The sequence below is a fragment of the Xenopus tropicalis genome, chromosome 8 (genome assembly GCF_000004195.4).
Source record: "Xenopus tropicalis strain Nigerian chromosome 8, UCB_Xtro_10.0, whole genome shotgun sequence".
NCBI classification, from domain to species: domain Eukaryota; kingdom Metazoa; phylum Chordata; class Amphibia; order Anura; family Pipidae; genus Xenopus; species Xenopus tropicalis.
In genome coordinates this window covers 79733228-79740519 of record NC_030684.2, presented here as the reverse complement: position 1 = coordinate 79740519, position 7292 = coordinate 79733228, and positions in this window count along the sequence as shown.

The following is a 7292-nucleotide window of genomic DNA, read 5'->3' as shown; positions in this document are numbered from 1 at the left end:
TGCAGACATAACTGTCCTGCCCAAGCATATGACACATATGTACTTCTAAGCAGGAGACTGTGCAGTGCAGACAGTACCACAAAAGCATACAATTATTCTTTACCATAAACTACATTGCATCCTAAGATCCTTGCCTGTCACAGGAACAAGACCAAGTTCCAGGAAGCAAGCAGCATTCAGACACTGTCAGACTCATTTATAAACACTTTGGCCAGTAACCCTTAGCATCCAATCAGGGATTGATTATTTTCAGCAAGCTGCAGGTTTGATTATTTGCCATAGATTATTGCCAGAGGCAATTTGCCCAGGGTTTATAGTATAGTTTATAGTGGCTATAGTAAGCCCCTCTGAGTGTGACAAAACAACTCTGATACAAAATAGGATAACAAAATAGAACTCATATACAATGGATACAGCACAAGTGCTGGAGCATAAAGGTGCCCCAAATTGTCCTTTAGGATAATGCCAGACAGGGCTGATTCTGGTGCAGGTACAGGGAAATGATGATGCCAGCATAGGAGCTGATTCTTAATCTGTGGTTATCTGCAGGCTAAGAATCAGCCCCTGTCTAGCATTAGCCTTACAGCATTTGTGCCATACCCATAGCACGCCCCAAGCCCAAGGCACAAAGCATACTGCTAAGCGAAGAAAGGGAGCCCTGTACCTAATGAATCCGGGAATGTTAGGGAGTGCATTTGGATGCCTATGGGCCAGTCATATAAACAATCCCTAAACTGGCCAAAGTTGTGATAGGGCTAGGCATTATGAAGGTAGACAGCTAGTACCAGTTCATTTAGGCAAATACAAATAAGAGAATTAAGAGAATGTCCTCCTGTAGGAACATTGATTCTCCTGTAAATAAACAATTCTAAAGTCACATATCTCAATGTGCATATCTGGGTCTAAGAAATATTTAAAAAGTTTGTGGATTCCAGTAAGCACTTTAGCACCCAATAAAATTACTTGCTATTTCAGAAGCTTGTGTGCACTGTATGATCGATCCACTTCTCTAACAGCCATTTTACTCCCCAAATTTCAGGCTACCCAAAATTTCAGGGTCCCATCTGCTGCTAGTTGCAGATTTTCACTGTAAATCTGTGTTCCAGCCCTTAAACGTTCTTCAGGAATAACATGATGTGTAGGGCTGGCTCCGTTCCTGGCTGACTCATTCACTCCACAAGAGGAACAGGGAACACTGAGAGGCGAGGCCCTGTCAGGAATGCCAGACAAAATGTTATTAAACAGAACAGTATATTGTGTATTAATTCGCTATATATGTAGCTCTGAAGTCAATTAAAAGTACAGATACATTTAAAGACAAGAAAGTAATGTATGCAGATGACAATTCTTTGGATACAGGGCAAAATTAATTTACATTTTGTGGTAAAATAGAGGGGTGGCACTGTAAATGATTTGTAGTCATTTCAGCTGCTAAATGTAATATTGTACTGTGTTGATACTGCAGGACCCTGAGAATGGGATCTCAGATACATGGTAGAATGTGTGTAAGAGCACAGATGTTCCATTTGTCAGCTGCCTCAGCATGTTCAGCGGAAAATTATTGATAGGTTAAAACTAATTTTTCCATAACATGAACTTCTAACAGGACTTGTATGGGCAAGAATTACAGAATCATTAATAGTGTGTTTGTGGGGGTTCAGAAGTTCAAAGACAATTCTGTAAATATTGGAATGGGCTGATAAAAGTATGAGCTGTAGAATTAATTGTACTGAGCTGCAATGATTCAGTCCTCCCATTGGTATAATCCCCTCCTGCGCTAGGCTGGAGCTCCCGGCGTGGGCAACCATGTTATTGTCCGTGCATGCACATAATGACCGAGACTCCTTATGCGTATGCTTCTGGTGTAGGAGCAGTGGATGCAACTCGCCCTCCTTCATCACACGCATGCACATAACGAGCAAGTTGTAGCACTCGCTCCTTACAAGCATGCCAGTGCCACAACATGGCTGCTTGCACGGAGTGCTCCCTCCTAAGGCGGCAGTCTATAACTGCAGGGCGCTATTTTTTTTTAAAGAATATTGTTTCCCCCAACTGGATTGTGGGCTCTATTAGCCTGCACCTCTGGAGGGGGAAGCAAAAAATACCCACAATTCTATTTTGGTGAGCATGAAGCAGTTACAGCATTTATTAGCCAACAGAGCAACAACCACCTTAGCTTATCCTTGTTGGATGGGTGCTCAAGCAGCTGGGACCCTTGCCAGGGGTAACAGAACATATAGAAAAAATTATGCTGCAGCACTTCCGTTTGCAAAGGTGAAAAATTTGAACTTTTTATTCAGGTTTACTCTTGCCCTTTTTTAAGTCTCAAGGCAGTTACAGCATTTAGGCCCTCTGGGCTATCTTAGGTTTTTTCCTAAAAAGGACCCTGCGGGGATTTGCTTAAACTATTATTGGTAGAGTCTCAAGGCAGATGGAAGACAGGGACACCAAATTTCAGCAAATGCAGTCACTCAAAGAAAATAAAATGAAGTGGGACCTTCACTCTTCTGAGGTCTAATTGGGATTCAACACTCAAACACAACAAGGTCCATAATTGCCTTTTTGGCTCCCCATTCAGTACTTTTTTGTGCAGCATTCTTTCTTACTAGGGCACACACTGGGGTAGCCAGGGCCCTACATAGAGAAAATTTATGGCCTATAAAATGTACCATAAATTTCCATATTTTTGTATATTTCTACACTGCCCTGCCAAAATTTGGTGTCTTATCTATTATGTTGTGAGTGCTCACAGAAAGACACTGTAAAACAATTTAAATAAATATTTGTGGTAGAACTGGTGCTTACATACCATTAGTTAAAATATCTGCCTACATTCTGTCTAATGGGGTCTCTATCACCTGCTCCTCACAGTGTCATCTTGCACATTGCAGATAAATCGATCTATACAACATACATGGAAAATTTAGATACTGTATTTGAAAATGATTTCCAGGGACAATTTGTTGTTGATCCTTTGCAGCTTATCACAATACTGACTAAAGGAGGCAGCATGTGTCACATCCACCATATGTAGCATGCTAACCTGACATGGTTAGGACAGTGGTGGTGTATAGGTAAGAGATACTGTGCAGTTTTTCAGTTTTCAAAATCAGAGGATATTCAGGGGCAAATATTTCAAAGAAACAATTGCCGACTACAGGGAGAGTATGAAAAAAACATGTAAAAAAAAGCAAATGGCAAAATATTGTATGTAGAGTTAGTTGAAAGGAAAATCTAGATGTGGCTTTGAAACCAAATCATTTAAAAATTAAAAGGGCAAATATGGTTGCTATGATGCCAAGAAGGAAAGGATACTTTCTGCGTCCACACCCTTTGACATAATGAGCTTAATCCAGGTGCCTCAGCAGCTACCAAGAGCTTATAAATGCAGGTTAGGCTGATGCCACACGGAGCATATGGTGTATATTTTCGGCAAGCCAAAAATCACTTGCCGAAAATACCTCCATCCGCTCCTACCTGTGCCTGCACCCAAATGAATGAAATACACTCAGGTGCAGGCACATGAAGCCGATATCTGCTGAAGATACGAAGTCTCACGTTTTTTAACGGATATCGACTACATGTGCCTGCACCCGAGCATATTTCATTCATTCAGGTGCAGGCACAAGGTAGGGTAAATGTAGAGTAGCGGGGCGTATTCTCAGCAAGCATTTGTCGGCTTACCGAGAATACGCCCGTGTGGCACCAGCCTAACTAAAACAATACAAAAGGAAAAAGAAAAGTATGACCTATACAGCAGCACCTCCCCCTCTTACATACCATATCATGGATGAGTCTATTACTCCGTTAAGTCTTAACCTTTATTGATAACAACAAAGTTCCCATTTAAGCTTATCACAATCACCTGAAAAGAATTATTTAAAAGTCTTCTATTCTATCTACAATTTTTTTATGAAAAAAACAGTACTATCTGTATATTACAGTAAGCCAAAAAACTTTCATCTTGGATTTCATCTGGACTTCTGGGGCCAATGTTTGGAAATTATCTCTCCTGCCAAATCTGCCCTGCATTCCTCACCAAAGTGCAAATATGCAGGGTCAGGAGATGACAAATGAAATCACTGTCTCGCTGAATAGGAATGGGTGAATCCGCTCTCAGCCACACACCACACAAGCTTAAGGAGTTACTGTGAGGAGGTCAGTAGGGGCTTGTTTTCTAAAATAACTAGGTGGAATAGTTTGCTAACATTTGTTTGTACTAGGACATGCAGCGATTAGCAGCCGCGTGATTTTAAAAAGTCGCACAGCAAAAAGGCAGCATGATTAGTGGCAGCAACTGTTATAACCTATGGCTGGAAAGTCACCGTGATTGGTCACCACTAGCGACTTATATAAATATTGCTTTGATTAATCACCCGTGTGTCTTTGCCCTAATGAATGTCTAAACACTGTATAACTCTCAGACTAGCAGGCTGAAAATAAACCATTAGAGTGAAGACTCAAGAAGAATAACTAGTTATTACACAAATTATGTAATAACAAGACAAAATTACATTTTGTATTAAATTCAGAACTATGAATGTGAGTATGGCTTTTGTATCATTTATTGAACCTGTGAGTACAGTTCCATCCTCAGTCACCAACAGACCTAAGCATAACCCAGCCTGCTTGGGCTTGTGCCTGCTGGGAGGGTATTTAGTGAAACTGTGTGACCTGGCAGTGCTTCAATGGGGTTATTTACACAAATGTGTAAAGAATGTGGGACATGTCAGGTGCCCGGACACTTCACACAAGCCTCTTAATTTCCTTACACTCCACTCTACTGCATAGAACAGTTAATGCTTTACCTTTCTTTAGTGCAATTTATGGAATCTGACAGTGTAGTTCTAGCAAAGCCTGCCACTACTTACTTATTCCCTACAGTAACCCATTCCTAAGAGCAAAGTAAAGAATGTTTGCTAGCCAAGGAGGTCTTGGGCTTGGAGGTGACAAAATAAAGTAAGGCACATGTAATCCATTCTTATAGGTTTGTAAGGCTTTTAAAAGTTGTTATTATTTAGAACTACTAGCAATCCTCTAATAGAACCTCGTTGCAGCATGTTACCATAAGGATATTGCAAAATAACCAAGCTGCCTTTCACTATTAACACTTTTCTTTTTGATACAAAAAGACTATTTATAATCTGGCAGCCAAAAACGTAGTATAGTTTAATATACCCATGCCATATTGGTTTGATAATAGTGTACAAAAATATGGATGTTCTCCAGTATTCAACTTTCTGTGTATGACACTACCTGAAATTAGCAGTGCTAAATAAAAATAGAAACAGATATTACAGATTTAACAGTGCATAGTTTGCAACTTCAGTAGTGGTCTAGGGAGTTAAATGGAAAGTATTTACCGAACTGTACCATACATGTTACTTGTGCAATAGTGCCCTCTAGTGCTGGGTACTGATATGGCAAGTCTGGCAATGTCAGCAGGTACAGTACATGTAGGTAGGGTTTGTGTAGTAAAGCATGTCTGGGGATTTAAATCTATTAGATCCCAGGACAATTACAGCATCCTGAGAAAGCTTTATGAACAGACAGCAATCAGTCTTGACAGATGTAATAGTATCACAGAACACGTTCAATGCTAAAACAGTGAATAAACTATTTGATAAGATAGTTTAATTAAAACTAATAGAAAAACATTTTCCAACCACAACCAGTTCTAACTGGTGTTAAAGACTACATGTGTTAATCAGGGCTGGAACTAGGGGTAGGCAGAAGAGGCAACTGCCTAGGGTGCAACAATTGGGGGGCGCCAGGCAGGAGCCTCTCCTGCCTACCCCTAGTCCCCTTCCTCTGTCATTGCCCCCGCCGCTTGTCATTAGCGGTGGAGGCAATGACCGTTCGGATTGCGCCCCCCCCCCTCCCAACTCTCCCCCCCCTCCCAACTCTCCCCCCCCCTCCCAACTCTCCCCCCCCCCCCTTCGCTTGTGCTTTGGTGCGCATGCGCCGTTCCGGAGGGGGGGGGGAGTGGCCGACCAGGTTGCCTAGGGTGCCCGGTCAGCTTGGCCCGCCCCTAGTGTCAATGCCAATTGGTGGTTAAGCCTTTTTTCATTTTGCTTTTTATTTCAGTTTTACAATGCACAGGTCCTTCCGTCCCCAACCATACCACTGAGAAGTGCCCAGCGCCTGATTTCTTATCCAGGCAGCCCGAGGCCACCTGGGCCCCCCTCTGTGTGGCCCCACCTGTTTGGCTGCTGTGACTGCTTTAAATGGTATCAATACTGAGATTAACTGGCCCCCTACATTGCTCACACCTCAGATTCAGGCTGTAACCCCTGTATTGTTTAAACATGAAATTCCCTGTTCTGTTCACACCCTTTAATCCCTCCATTGGCCCCTGCAGTGTTCAAACCTTTTTAACCCGTGAGCAACATTTAAATATAAAAGAACTTGGGGAGCAAAACAACCATGAAAAAAGTTCCTGGGGGTGACCAAAAAGGCTGTAGCTCTATGAGGACTGACAGTGACTGACTGTGCAAAGTTTGGGAACCCTGACATCAAACCAATAAAATTCAATAGGTGAAATCTGATAGGCTGTTGGTGACTCTGAAGTAGAACATGGGACATCCAGCACTCCGGACTCATGAAACTGCTAAAATCCAAAGTTTATTCCTTCATGTTTAAAACAAATAAACGCCTGACGCGTTTCGTGCCCTTTAGGGCACTTCATCATAGGCAATGGTGACTCTGCCCACTTTTCAAAGCTAAAACTGCAGTTACCTGGTGCCTAACCCTGCAAAGTTTGGGGACCCCGGTGTTATTGGGCAGCAGGTTGGATTGCTTGGCTTGTTCACAGCTCCACCCACTTTTGGGTATCCAAGAATCATCATATTTTCATTCAGGCTGAGCCCATGACTGTGTGATTCAAGTTTGGGGAGTGTAGCCTCAAAGCTGTAAGATTGGCAGCAGTTTCAATTTCCCCATTAAAGTCAATGGGTGAAATTTGATTGGCTGTTGTTGGCCCCTCCCACTTTGGGTCATCCAACAAATGTTTCATTCGGGGTGACCCCATGATTATCTTATTCAAGTTTGGGGGGGTGTAGCTTCAAAGCTGTAAGAGTGGCAGCAGTTTGAAAATCTTCCCTGTCAAAGTCAAGGGGAAAATTGGGGTGTTCAGAGCGGCGCCACAAAAATACGGGGGGGCGGGATCGCTTAGAAAAGCACAAGCAACCTGCTCAGCTATAGGGTGAAGAAGTGTGGAGAGTTTGGGTGTTGTACCCCTAAAACTGTAGGAGGAGTAGCGTTTAGAAAATGGGGGGCGCTAAGAAGAAGAA